This window comes from Martes martes (genome assembly GCF_963455335.1).
Source record: "Martes martes genome assembly, chromosome: 5".
Classification (NCBI taxonomy): domain Eukaryota; kingdom Metazoa; phylum Chordata; class Mammalia; order Carnivora; family Mustelidae; genus Martes; species Martes martes.
In genome coordinates this window covers 134,068,368-134,083,993 of record NC_137892.1, presented here as the reverse complement: position 1 = coordinate 134,083,993, position 15,626 = coordinate 134,068,368, and the positions used below count along the sequence as shown (strand labels likewise).

At 39.0% G+C, this 15,626-nt stretch overlaps 1 long non-coding RNA gene across 2 annotated transcripts in view; it reads right to left on the bottom strand.

Annotated features, from left to right (window-relative positions):
- Positions 1-15,626, bottom strand: part of LOC308342732 — a 104,186-nt gene that overhangs the window by 87,014 nt on the left and 1,546 nt on the right. The window lies entirely within an intron of this gene.

Sequence of the window (15,626 nt, the reverse complement as noted above, 5' to 3'; positions counted from 1 at the left end):
TAGATAACTTGTCTCTTCAGTTCTTAAGTCTTAAGATCAAGAGGAATGGTATTAAAGGAGCTATACTTAAGGGTCTACACCCAGGAACTTGTCTCTCTACACTTGGACGTGATGTTGAAGCTAACACCCTGCATTTCAAGCTCATAATTTAAATGAATACAATTCTTAGGGGATAGTAGGGGGAGTTTAGTATATTTTGCATACGGAGGCAATATAAGTAATTTGTGGTGAGAGGAAGAACTGTGGTGGTTTCCAAAAACGCCACCCCCTGTTCTTCCAAAAATGCCCCCCTGTTCTCTAACACCTCTCCCTTCAAAAGATGGAGCCAATTTCCCTTCCTTTTAAGTCTGACCTGTACTTGGCGACTTTCTTTTAACAAGTAGGATGTAGTGAAACTGACCATATGTGACTGCCAAAGTTCTCGTTGTTTTTTGGGTCATCCCTTTAGAAGAAGCCAGCTGCCATGTCTGAGGAACACTCCAACAGCCCTATAGACTCACCATGAGGCATGTAACGGAGGCCTTCTGCCAATAGCCTTAATAACCAACAGAAAAATAGAAAAATTAGTTAAAATTTTTAAATTCCTGGCTCAACAAAACATAGGAACTGTTTGTTGTTTTAAGTAAACGTCTAAATTTGTGCCTTCATTTGTTACATAGCAGGAGATAACTTACACATTGGGTAACTACAAATCTTTACTTGTATTTATTTAGGATCAGGTGCTGTGCTAGGCACTGGGGATACCATGAGGAACAACATAGCCTTAAATTTTTCCCTCAAAACATAATAGTGAGAAAAACAAACACATATGTTTATATTTACAAACTGTGATAAGTTACTGAGAGAAAAACAATACATGATGAGAAACACTAGAGAGACAAAATTTAGACTTGGAGGATCTCGCTAAGGATGTGGCATTTGAACAGAGATGGAGGACAGACAGGAGTTAGCCAGACGAAAACTGTAGGAAGAGACTTCCAGGCCGAGGGAACAGCCTGCATGAGGGCCTTGAGATAAGAAAGGGTTTGCATGAGTTAAAAAACATCTTAAATCTCACAAAACAAACTGAGGGTTGCGGGGGGTGGGGGGATAGGGAGAGGGTGGTTGGGTTATGGACATTGGGGAGGGTATGTGCTATGGTGAGTGCTGTGAAATGTGTAAGCCTAATGATTCACAGGGTACCTGTGTACCCTGTACCCCTGGGGCAAATAATACATTATATGTTAATAAAATAATTAAAAAAAAAAAAAAAGAACATCTTGATTATAATGAGCAAGAGAGAGAGGGTACTGAGTTGAGTTGGAAAAGGGAGCCCAGAAGCAGATGGTGAAAGAATTTGTGGGCCATGATAAGGACTTTGCACTGGAGGAAATCCTCTGAAGGATTTTAAGTAGAAGAACGACATGATCCAATTTATTTTTTTAAAAAAGGCCACTCTGATAGTAAGGTGGAGAACTGACTGGAAGGGGACAAGAATATAAAGGGAACCAGTTAGGAGCCCCTGGCTGCAGACCACAAAGGAGAAACAGGTGCATCAGCCCAGGGCAATAGTGGAGGTGGAGAGAAGTAGGTTGGACTCAAGCAATATTGAGGGATCAGAATAAACATAACTTTAATCCACCAAGTCTAGCAGAACAAGCAATACCTCTAATTAACGTTATTGAAAGCAGAGAGCCTGGGTGGCTCAGTCAGTTGGGCATCTACCTTCAGCTTGGGTCATGATCCCAGGGTCCTGGGATGGAGTCCCACATTAGGACTTCTGCTTCTCCCTCTGCCCCCACTCACCCCCATCTCTCATGAATAAATAAGTAAAATCTTTAAAAAAAAAAAAAAAAGATAATTGAAAGCAAAAGCTAAACCCCATAAAATTTTTCTATGAATTATTACCTAATATCTGACTACTTAGTAAGCACTCTGCTTTTTCTTTTTTTCAAGATTTTATTTACTCACTTTAGAGATAGATGGAGAGAGAGGACATGAGCAGGGGGAGCGAGAGAAGCAGAGGGAGAAGGACAAGCCAACTTCACACCAAACACAGAGCCTCACTTGGTCTTGATCCCAGAACCCTGAGATCATGACCTGAGCTGAAACCAAGAGTCGGATGCCCAACCAACTGACATCCAGGCGCCCCAGTACTCTGCTTTTCCTAAAATGACTCTGCAAAAACATATGAACTTTAGTGTTCTTCAATGTCTAGAGAGAAGAAACAGAGGGATAATTTTCTAAACTTCTCTTTTGACTAAAAAATTGAATTATCAACATTTTTATAAAATGATCCACTTGCAAAGCTGCAGCACCAAAGAGGTAAACTTAGGTTAAATAGAAGACATTTGGGAGGGGCAAGTCAGTTGTTTGTTTCCATTTTATTGCTATATGTACAGTCAGGTAAAACCTGAAGTTACACTGTTTCACCTAGCTACCACAATAACACAGATCATATACCCATAAGATTGCCAAGATAAATAAGCTAAGGGTGATCCTTTGAAAAGCTAGATCCATTCTACCAGGTCAGTTCCAGAGATTTTGCAATCAAGGGGTGTGTCTCCAGCTAGATGTTTCCTGTTCCGGTTACACAAACTGCACCACCCCTATGTTAAACACCACGCGTCTAGGTCCACAGAAGGAAAGCCTAGAAAGAACAGAAGGATGAAAAAAATATTTTACTACATGTTTTTGTTTTTCTGAAAAACATTCCATTTTTCAGAAAATGGAAAATTTCTCTATTTGAGAGAGAGAGAGAGAGAGAGTGCGTGAGCAGAGGGAAGGGCAGAGGGAAAAAGACAAGCAGACTCCACACTAAGCAGGAAGCCCGACGAGGGGCTAGATCTCAGGACTCCAAGACCATGACCAGAGCCAAAGTCAGACACTTAACTGACGGAGCCACCCAGGTACCCCTATATTATTACATGTTTTAAAAACCGAGGTCATGCAATATAGAAGGGTTGCCTTGGATAACTGCTTCAATTACCAACACTCGCAGAATGTCTTTCTTCAAAAGTGGGATTTACCCTCTAGAGAAATATTACTGAAATGTGGTCCAGGTGCCACTGTGTGCATCAGCACCAGCCACATGCTCATAAAAATGCAAATGCTGATTCAGTGAGTCTTAGCTGGGCCCCAGGAATCTGTGTCTAATCCATCTTTATAGACACTATAGCTTAAGTATCTGCATTACAGGCTACACTATAAGGGCTTGCATAATTGGGTAATTGCAAAGTTATATGGTTTGATTTCCAAATGACATCAAGCCACTTCAAAAGGGAGACATTTGGTCAGAATTATAAATTCACTATTTTACTTTATAAGGACAGTAACAGCGTTAAACACATATAGACCTTTATAAATCTTCCCTCCTTCATAATTCAAAAACTTAGTGCTGGCTCTTATAACTAAATCGGTCAAAGAAAGGTCAATTTTCTCTCTTCAAAGGTTCTAGCACACAAAAAGATCTTTAAATTTAAACTGGAAGTGAGCCCAAGGATACCTGGGCATCGATATGTTTCTTGATTTAGGTGTTAGTTACAAAGTTGTGTTCTCTTTGTGAAAATTCATCAAGCTAAACAATTGTGAGATGTGAACACTTCTATATACAGAGTATTCTTCAAAAAAAATTAATCAACCTTTTAAAAAATAAAACCTTTTTAGGAGTTTTATGAAAACATGATTATTTCTTGCCTTTCAAGTTATTAACCTTCAGTGTTGACGGCTGTTGAACTTTAATGGTCATTCTTATATATACTGTTTTTGGGGAATATAAATAGATATAGGCCTTTTGGAAAGCAATTTGACAATCAATATTTGGCCAAAGGTTTTTAAATAATCATACACCCATTGACCTAGTAATTCCATGTCTTAGAATCTATCCCAAGGAAAAGAATCTTCAATATGAGAAATCTCAACTCCCAATATCCAAAATATAAACCCATATAAATAATCACAATAGGGGAACTATTAAATAAACTATAATATATCTATTTGGCAATATTTATATACTGGTGGTAAAATTAAAAAGGAAAGTAAGGAAATGATGGATAAAAATTCTTGATGCAAAAAAAAAAAAATTCTTTTTTTTTTTTTTTTAAAGATTCCATTTATTTATTTGACAGAGAGAGATCACAAGTAGGCAGAGAGGCAGGCAGAGAGGCAGGCAGAGAGGCAGGCAGAGAGGCAGGCAGAGAGAAGCAGGCTCCCTGCTGAGCAGAGAGCCCGATGCGGGACTCGATCCCAGGACCCTGAGATCATGACCTGAGCCGAAGGCAGCGGCCCAACCCACTGAGCCACCCAGGCGCCCCAAAAAAAAAAAATTCTTGATGCAAATGAGGAAAGGCATAAAGAGCTCCTAAGGGCTTCCTAATATTCTATTTAAGCTTGGTATATACACAGACATTCCTATTATTATCATCATTATTTAAACTAAACATAATTTTATATTTTAGTATATTTTATGTGCTATATCTTATAATATGTAATTTTTTATATAATCTAGAACAAATAATGTTTACCAAAAGTTTATTAACATGAAAAATGCTCATGTCATAATGGTGAGTTAAAAAAAGGACATAGGGGAGCCTGGGTGGTTCAGTGGGTTAAGCCTCTGCCTTTGGCTCAGGTCATGGTCTCAGGGTCCTGGGATCCAGCCCTGCATCGGGCTCTCTGCTTGGCAGGGAGCCTGCTTCCCCCTCTCCCTCTGCCTGCCTCTCTTCCTACTTGTGATCTCCCTCTCTCTCTCTCTGTCAAATAAATAAATAAAAAGTCTTTTTTAAAAAAAAAGGGACATAAAATTGATTATAAATTATAGTAGATAGATTCTGTAAAACAAAGTTGGAATCATCAGTACAAAGACACAGAAATCATTTCAGCTACTATTCGACATTGTGCTAAAGATCCCAGGAAAGAATTATTCTAAAAAAACGAAGAAGGAAAATATATTCAAACTGATATTCTTTTCATGTGATGCAATTACATACCTAGAAATTCCAAGACAATCAACTGACATGAGTAACTATTCAGTAATCTGACCAAAAATTGTCCTAGGGGCACCAGGATGCCTCAGTCGTTAAGAGTCTTGATTTCATCTCAGGTTGTGATCTCAGAGTCATGAGGTCGAGCCCCACTGGGTGGGTGAGGGGTGGGAGAGGAGGTGGAGCCTGCTTAGGATTCTCTCTCCCTCTCCCTGTGTCCCTCCCCTTCCTCCGTTCATGCTCTCTCTTAAAAAAAAAAAAAAAAAAAAAAATTGTCCTAGACATCAGCTGTAATAACAGCTAACAGTTTCTGAGGGCTATTTACCAGTTACTGTACCAAGTGCTTTTTAATGTATTCACTATTTAATTCTGAGGGAGATTAGTATTATTACCCTGATTGAATTTATTTTTTTATCCTGATTTTAAAGACTTAAAACACCCGAAGGAAGAGACAGGTTAAGAAACTTATGTAAAGTCACACAGCTAGTAAGTGACAGAGCCTAACAGAGTTTGTATTTGTACATAACCATGCTATTATATTGCCCTAACAATCACCCATTAGAAATGTAATAGATCACAAGACCCCATTCATAAATCAAGAATCATTAAAAACACAAACAAAAAAATCAAAAGAAAGCCAAGGAGCCCTAGGGATAAATCTAACAAAAGAAAGTCATATTTTTGACATTTTAAAACAAGACAGACTGTTAGACTAACTATTACGTTATATACATGTTGATTCTCCAGATAACAAAAAACCACAGGGGAGGAGAGGTGCAGCCTTAAAACCAAAGAAAGTAAGCCTTGTCCTCCAGACAGTCTCCTCCACAGGTCAGAGAATTCCCTGAAGCTAGAACTGCCAGGAGCTCCATTCACACAAAGAGCTCAAATCCAGGAACCTGGCACAGCTACTTTGAGGAAAGGGTGTGAAGAGATCCCAAAGAAAGGCACGTCAAAGAATGAAGTGTTCTGCTTCACTGCCACCCAGGAACCAAAGCGAGAGCGTGACAGCCCAGCCAACGTTCACCAAGGTGTGGTCAGTGCAACATTTGGCCACTGCTTTCCTGGTACAGATAGTTGCGGGATTATAATTCTCTCTCTACCCAAAAATAAACGAGCTTTCCAAAGTTCCAGAGGGCCTGAGGGGACTTAGCAGATCAGACTGCCTCTTTCACTTACCATTCACATCAACGTTGTTGAGCTGAAGTCAACCACAGATATTCTCCAATCCAGCTCTCCCTGTTTACAGATAAGGAAACTGAGGTTCATCCAGAACAGGCTTCTCTTCCCAGGTCACAAAATTATTTTAAGCCAGAAGAAGAGAGCTACTATCCCTCTTCCCCGTGTTTCCTGATGATGAGTCTGAATATATATATATTCAAGTTACTGCAGCCTATTTTTAATCCCCAATCTTCAGATACTCACCAACTACTACCCTCATGATTTTGCCCTATCTGTACATTATTTCTACATTATTCACTATATATTTTCTTTAAATCTACTCATTTTTCACTTACACAACTTAGGGTCAGTCTAAGTAACGGTATCCATGAAATCATGAATGACCTATGCATTTTCCTAACACATAAAAAGAAAAATGTATCTACTGCAATTACAATGTTTGTCTCTCAACCACTCCCCAAATAATAAATTATCCTTTGCATATTAGGAAAGATCCACTGAGTGAATTCCAAGGAATTCTAAGTTGTATCATGTTAACAGGTGTTACTGATGAAAGAGTGCATGATCACATAAGCCCGGGGGAAGGTGACTAAAACAAAATTAAACAGTTTTGAATTTTTTCAATTGTCAGATATCCCAGGACTTTTTATAATAATATACAACAAGACTTTCTAACAAGGGACTAGAGTACAGCATCTCCAAAACGTATTTGACCATGAAAGCCTTTCTTCTAGACAGGATGGGTATTGAAAACAGGCTCTATGCCGTATTAATTGTCAAAAAGTTAGTTTTTCTTTTTGAGGCCACAAATTATACAAATAGGTATTGTAAATAAAAATATACACTGTATCCCTTGTTAGCATAATCAAAATACTTTTATAGTGGTAAAAAAGAAGAGACAGGAAAACATTAATATTTCCTCTTGTCATTCTCAATGGGTTGATCTCTCAGGAAAGGTAGCTCAGCTTGTCCTGAAACACCTGCGATGACAATGGGCATTTTAAAAGAATATGAATAACTTCTAACAAGTTATCCAAATCTTCTACATTATTAATAGTAGTTAGTGACACACAGGCTTTTCTTTCAGGTTTGTCTTTGTTGCCTTCGGAGCGTGTAGATGGAACTTCAAGAGCAACATGCCCATAACATCAGATTTGATCTATGGGTGTGATTCTGAGAAAATGTGTACCTGAGTTACCACCCAGTCATTTTCTTTTTTTTTCCCTTTCTTTTTCTCTCTCCTTGGTCCTTCCCCTCCTCTCTACCTCCTTTCCTTTTTCCCACCCCTTCAAATGCTTTGATAGAAAACACTGACATTTTGTCTTCTTTAGGCATTCTTATCTTTAAGTGCTGGTGTTATCAGGGAGAAAATATCCCAGTTACTAAGCTAATGCTTTTTTAAATATTTTTTATCTGAGTATAGTTGACAGTGTTACGTTAGTTTCAGGCGTACAACACAGTGATTCAGCTTCTCTACACGTTATGCTCTGCTCACAAGTGTAGCTGCCATCTGTCACCATACCTGCTGCTGCAATTCCATTGACTATCTTCCCTCTGCCTCGTCTTTTATTCTGTAACTGGAAGCCTGTATCTCCCACTGCCCTTCACCCGTTTTGCCCAACCCCTTACCACCCTTCCCTCTGAAAAACCATCAATTTGTTCTCTGTACTTATAGGTTTGATTCTGCTTTTTGTTTTTAACAAATGCTTTAAAGCCAAAGTGCATGAGTATTTCTTTCAACTGAACTTTGAAATAAAATTAAGAACTACGACTCAAAGCAAACAAAATGCTAATATCCTTTCTTCAGTATTCATGTTAATGAAGTTAAGTATTAAGTTAATACAGAAGAAAGCTGATGTATTAGGAAAGTGTTTCTTCATCTAACCATACACCAATTCATGGACCATTTTGAGTCTATTACTCTTAAATACAATTTCCCAACAACCAAAGTTTCAATATATTCTTTCTCCATACCTTACAGAGGTTATCAACTTATCAGGTGAGTTTTTTAAAGATTTATTTATTTGAGAAATACAGAGAGCCCCTGCACACAAGCATGCAGGAGCGGGGGGAGGGGCATCGTGAGAGGAAACAAGCAGACTCCCCGCTGAGCGGATGAGCCCTACCTGGGGCTCCATCCCTTGATCCTGAAATCATGACCTGAGCCAAAAGCAAGAGTTGGATGCTTAACTGACTGAGCCACCCAAGTGGCCCTCAAGTGAATTTTTATTCTATAGAATATGTTCTGTTCTCTTGCTCAGAAATATTAGCTAGAAAGCTGAATTTTTCTGAGGTTCCTCACCAAACACTGGAGGTCAGCAAAAATTTAGGAAAATGATTCAGCTCTTGCAAGTGCACACATTTAACACTGATGCACTGTAACATAATCAGCCTGAATAAGCTTAATCCTGTGGAACTTAAGGTAGGTAAAAACTGAGACTAAAAATGGTGTTTTCTCTTCTCTCTAGTTCTAAAATTGTGCACTGCACTGCATTCATAATGAAGAAACAAATAGCATTTTACCCTTTTGATAAGAGAGATAAACAAGAGTTTGATTAGTATAAATAAAATTAAAAATATATATTCTACTTTATATAAGTGAGAACTGTTAAAATACACAACAGCAAAAGAGAAAATAGGTGTAATTAATACATGTTTGATCCTTTAGGGAAATATTCCCCGAAGTGCTCCATTATTTTAGCAAACTTCTTTGTTATAGGTTTTAAACAATTCAGTTTTCCAAAAACCCATTTTTGTGTACTTTTAGACATCATAATATCTACTGAATAAAGTAAAGTTAGGTTTTAAGTCATCTTTTTTTTTCCCCCCATCATTTACTCCCTACTTGGCTCCCAAAATTCTATTTGAGGTCCTGGAAGATTTATCCAGTTAGAGCTGAAAACATTCAGACTTAAATGCCAGTTTGACCCAAGTACAATCTCTTCCTGCCTCTTCAGTTGGTGTTCTGCTACTCCCTGACTTGCCAATGTGGGTATTTTGCATAAAGTCATTTATTACACTACTAGATACATCCCAGACATTCTTGAAGTACCTATTAGGTGAATCTGCTTTGCAGGATCCTCTATCCTGTGTGAGATTTTTTTTCTAGTTACATATTTCATGATCATGATCTCTCTCCTTCTATACCCATTTCACATTCTCTTCATACAAAGTCTGCCCTCCAAAGCAAAAAATCCTGATAAAAGATCTTCATAGCCCTTCCATAATCTAGGCAAAAAGGACCACACACACGTATCATCACATGTTTACAAAACCACCATCTATTAGGGTCTTCTAAAACCAACTCTGTACACATTGCATGCTAGATCGAGCATGGCAAATGAGTTTCATTTCTTGTGCCATTGCTAGTAAATTGGTGGTGAGCCCTTAAAGGAAAGAGTGATGCTATTGATGAGCAATGTCTGTAATGAATCTAGAAAGACAAAAAGGGATAGATGATCTATTTCTCCCCCCACCCCCATTCCTGAGTTTATGCTAATCTTTCTTGATTATACCCATTCCCACACCACTCCTATAAAAAAGAGACCAAATGAATGCAGGTTTTCTTACTGACTTTTCATCCTGATAGAGCTGTAAAGGCAATAATGCCAACTCCCTTGGAGGCTCACCATACGCTTATTTAAGATAAATATACAGGGCTGAGTATAACATATGGCTTACACTTTATACTCAATCAATGCTTTTTCAGCTTACAGACACCACTCTCCACTGTAAGTTCAACCTAAGCAGGAAAGTTGATTTGGGCACTGTCTGGGAAGAGAGTAAGTCAGAGCTTTATAAGGAAGTATTCAATCATTTAAATGTCATAGAAATTGTTATTGATCCCCTTGCTAGTTGCAGAAGTGGTAACCTACTCCATATACAATAGAAAATTAAACTCAGTGGCTATAAACTCAAATCAGAAACACTGAATTTTCTACTTCCTCCTTTTTGCACCTGCTTCCTAGGGGCACAGGGATGGCAGGTGTTTAGACTGAATATACCATTATTGTTCAGAGAAGTTTTACCTGTATGCTTTATTAAAATGTGGTAGCCTTTTTGTTTGTTTGTTTGTTTGTTTCACGGAGGGGCTAGGGTGTTTAGGAGTGGGCCCCTGCTCAATGCTGGGGAAGAAGACTCTGTAATTCAGTGCTCATTAACTTGCACTGTCACAGCACTCATGAGCTCTGTGACCTTGAAAAATTGGGGCGCCTGGCTGGCTCAGTCAGTGGAGCATGCAACTTGATCTCGGGGCTGTGCGTATGAGCTCCACATTGGGTGTACAGATTACTTAAAAATAAAATCTTAAAAAAAAAAAAAGAAGAAGTATCCTAATTTTTACATAGGGCAAAAAAATTTCACCCAAAACATTGTGTACACTGCGTGGTACACGGTAAATGCTTAATAAATGCTACTTATTGGTATTGTTGATAGGGAAATGGGAAGGGTGAGGAGAAAAAGAAAGAGGGAAGATCTGCTTGGCTTCTTTCAGAAGGTGTCTAGAATCCTGGTTGTCTAGATCGCAGGGTTTGTGGATTTAAGGCTCAACAGGTGCAGCTATTCTGGGAGGCGTGGTGGGGACCCACTGTTGCAGAGCAGGGAGGGGTGTGCAAAGGAAAGCTCTCAATAGTGAGCCTTCATTTGAATTATAGGAAAGCTTTTATCATTATTATGGATGGAAGGGGGAAATGAGATGTTAGCATTTGCCCAAGGTTTAAAATGCCACTACAATTAACACATTAGCTCACGGATTATAGAGCTGATACTCGCTTTGCAAGAGAAATGATTCCCTCAGATTTCTAAAAACAAACAAGGGGTCCACAAACCACCACACAGTAGTGTAGGGGATTACTTGGGAAAAACTGAAAAATTCCTGAAATAGGAATTTCTGATAAATACAGCTTTTTTTTAATATAGATTTTATTTATTTATTTGACAGACAGAGATCACAGGTAGGCAGAGAGGCAGGAAGAGAGAGGGGGGAAGCAGGCTCCCCGCTGAGCAGAGAGTCTGATTCGGGGCTCGATCCCAGGATACTGGGATCATGACCTGAGCCGAAGGCAGAGGCTTTAACCCACTGAGCCACCCAGGCGCCCCAAATACAGCTTTTCTAAAGCTACAACTCTCAGGCCTCTTTCTCTACAAGCGGTGTTTGTGCAAATCAGTAAAACAGCAGATGCAACCCTCTAACTGTCTTGTATAGAACTCATCTTATAAACACACAGTGGGATTGTGGAGGTGCCTGGCTGGCTCAATTGGAGAAAAAGTTGACTCAGGATCTTGGGGTCGTGAGTGTGAGCCCCACATTGAGTGTAGAGATTAAATAAAACTGAAAGAAAGAAAGAAAGAAAGGAAGGAAGGAAGGAAGGAAGGAAGGAGGAAAGAAAGAAAAACGCAGGGGGAAAAAAAGTGCAAAAACATATTCTATGTCCAAAGAAAATAAACTAACCCTTAAAAACATCAAGGGAAAATCCATGAAAAATACAAATAACTGAATTTTTTGAAATACATTTGTAAATCTTTCTTCTGTTGAGACTCACCTTTGGCAAAGGCTAAAAGACTTGTTTTGGGGTTAAAAGTTGAACAGTCCATCACCTAAGCCAAAAAGAGAGATCCCCGGACTTTCTCTGACAACCTAGGATTTATGGACGCTTTATAAAATGGACATTTTTAGCACCACGCCTTCAAGTTCAAGTGACCATACAGCATGTAAGAAACTAAAGGAGTCTGCAAACAAGATCTCCAAAATTATGGGTGTCCAGGTAAAAACCTTATCTAGCATATAGCTTCCTCCTTAAGAGGAAAATACATTTTATTTCTTTTGGTGGGGGGAGGGGGGCTTAAAGTGTTCAATTTGGGACACAAAACAAAAGATGAGATGCAAGCCAGGAAAAGGAAGACAAAACTAAATAATTCTTTTTATAGTTTGTTTGGCTACAAAAAATCATTTTAATCCATAGGTAGAATACTCAGGTAAGAACTAACCGCTAACAAAGTTTAAATTAGGAGCACCTGGCTGGCTCAGTCTGTAGAGCATGCAATTCTTGATCTTGGGGTTTTGAGTTCAAGCCGCACATATGGTATGGAAATTACTTAAAAAATAAAATCATTTTTTTAAAAAGTCTAAATTAAACATACACAGTTTAGAGTGACTTGCACTTTAGACAATGCACTGCCAGTGTTCTTTTAAAAACACTGCGGCACTAGTGTAATATGATTGAGATGAAGACAAATCATTAACACAGGAAGACAATTTTGAGAAGTATCTCAGCTACTAAAACTTCAACATTTTTTAAAATTTCTTAACAATTGACACCTTATACTAATTTGCAATTGAGAGAAAAAAAATCCATAGTTGATGCTCAGCCCTCATATTAGATGACCTCAAAATGTACTTGCTGTTCTTCTGTTAGAGTCAATGAATGAATCTTTCTGCAAAAATGCTTTAGGTAAATTTTAGAGCTCTTTATCATATATAATCTATTATAGGAAAATAGACACTCCAAATAACTTGGCATCAGAAAATCGTATTTAAAATTGCTTTTCTGGGCGCCTGGGTGCCTCAGTTGGTTGAGCAACTGCCTTCGTCTCAGGTCAAGATCCCGGACTTCCAGGATGGAGTCCCACATCGGGCTCCCAGCTCCTTGGGGAGTCTGCTTCTCCCTCTGACCTTCTCCTCTCTCATGCTCTCTCTCATTCATTCTCTCTTAAATAAATAAATAAAATCTTTTTAAAAAATAAATAAATAAATAAATAATAAATAAACTTGCTTTCCTATGTGAACAATCTAATCTCATTTCTTGTTAAATCAAACACTGTAGCTCTTAAAAAAAAAAAAGATAAAGTTTTTCAATAATATTAGCTGCCCATCTAATTCATTTGCTTTCAAGGAGGTGACCTGCCTCAGACTTTCATATCTTTAGACCTTCTTAAACTACAGCAGAGTTTCAACTTAGCACTTTAGCATGCTTTGTGATCTATACCTATTAAGTGGGAGGTCAAGAAGGAGGCCAGGCCAGAGACCAATTTTTGGCTTGAATTCCAACAGATGGCAATCTTACTTCATTTCGCCCTCTGCTCCCCAATTAAGAGCTCTGAACTTCTTTTGTTAGGGGTTCAGTAAGCAGAATACACATTCACGTGTTCTCTCAAGTCACAGGTTCCTCCTTTCAACTGGCCTAGACTGATGCCTCAGAGAGATAGGTGGGTGTGTGACAAGAAACTCAAGTATAATCAGAATGTCCACCTTCCAACAGAAGAGACTCCTGAACTAGTAAGGCTTTCCCTCTCCACCTAGATCTTCAAAAATGGGCAACAATAAGTAATCAATCCTTTCTTTGCCCATTGGCCTATCCACAATGGGAGTGCTGTAGAAATACTTGAGAGCAAAGAGGGGGGAAATAAAAAGGGGAGAAAGCCAACACTTTGAGGAGTAAAACCGCTGGGGAAGGAAGCAACCTGAAGGAGTCAGTTGGAGGCAACTGGCCTCCACAGCAGTTAATTTATCTACACAAGAAGATGCCGGGGAGTTAAGCACAGTACTGACATGTGTGAACTCCAGGCACTAGTCTCAGCCTGAAATTCATCATCAGAAAATGGTAATAATTGGGGACCACACATTTGAAATATACCACTAAAAAGGGAGGGCAGTCCTTGGAGAGCCACAGTCACAACCTTGGACCTCTCCTCATGCCCAAGGTCAGGTAAGAGCCACACTTGTCATCCACTGAACCAAATGGGGGAACACAGGGAAGGCAACTGTATCCAAGAGTATCTGTGTTATTTGCACCAGACAGATGCCCTTTTCACTGTTTTTAGTATCCACATGGCCTGTCAGGAAAGACGGACAGCAAACACAATCTGCACAGATTTGCTACATGAATGTTAGTGCTTTAGGAGTGCTTTAAGATCTGGCCAGATTAGGTTTAGGAAGGGATCCAGGCCAGATCTGATTAATCCTGCTGGAATTACCAGGAATTACCCATTCCAGGAATGGGATTTTTCGCAGGAATTACCTCTTCCTTACCCACCCCTTTGATCCCAGGAGGATTCATATTAGTCAAAGGGAATGTGGTTGGTAGCCTCCAAGCAGCCTTAGCTTTTTTTTTTTTTTTTTTTAAAGATTTATTTATTTATTTGACAGACAGAGATCACAAATAGGCAGAGAGGCAGGCAGAGAGAGAGAAGGAAGCAGGCTCCCTGCTGAGTGGAGAGCACGATGAAGGGCTCAATCCCAGGACCCTGGGACCATGACCGGAGCCGAAGGCAGAAGCCTTAACCCACTGAGCCACCCAGGCGCCCCCAGCCTTAGCTTTTAAACAGGTTCCCACCTTGGGATGTTTACTCAAAAGAGTAGGCAAATATTTAGCTAAAACAGACTGATCACTTAGGCAGTTCTTACACTAGCTTAAACTTCCAAAAAGGATTTAACAACAATTCTCAAGAATTGAACCCACGTCTTCCAGTGCAGAGAAATAAGGCTTGAGGTAAAAACTGCAAGGGAAAACAGAAAATAATTTTTAGAATAAAAATTTCTTCATTGAAATATACATACAATGACAAAAATGGTCTACATGTCATGAAAATTCTTCATTTCCTTTTGCAGTATAGATTCCTGGAAGAATGAGAGGGCAACTGAACCACAGTGTTCCAGTTTTCCAAATTAAGAAAATAAAATAGTTGTTTCCCTAACCTTCAAATTCGACTTCTGAAGGCTAAACTTAAGCTTTAAGAATCATACAGCAAAAGAGGGTACAGGTAAATTTCATTAATTTTTTTTCATCTGGTGTCCTGGTTTCTCATTTATTTCCATCTTCCTAGAACTACTGTGGAAAGAAAATTTAAAAGACCAGTATAAAAAAGATGGTTCCACTGATAACAAGCCCAGCTTATCGATGACATGTTAAAACTTGTAACCTCACTAATCATTTCAGCAGTGTGCCTCTATTATTATATTTAATATACTCTTCACCCTTAAAAATTTAACAAGTATCAGGATGCCTGGGTGGTTCAGTCGGTTAAACACCTGCTTTCAGCTCAGGTCACGATCCCACAGTCCTGGGATGAAGTCCTGCACCTAGCTCCTTGCTCAGCAGAGAGTTTGCCTCTCCCTCTGCCAGCTGCTCCCCCTGCTTGTGCGCGTACGTGCTCTCTCTCTCTCTCTCTCTGACAAGTAAATATGTAAATAAATAAATGAAAATTAAAAAAATTAACAAGTACCAATCCTGTTTTCCATTTGAGGAACTTCAAATGGAAAGAAAACTGGAAAAAATATTTTTATTAGCATGAGTATAAGTAGAACTTCCTGCCTTCCCTTCCTATATTTACTGATGGTCACCTGACAGGGTGATAATGATGCAACGTGATTAGGGAAGAATGGGGGTAGAATGTGTGGGTTCCTTTTTCTAGTGTTACCTTGTTTTCAGGGCTGACACAACCTTAGAGTTTACTACTCACAGAAAACATAGACAAACAGAAATGGTT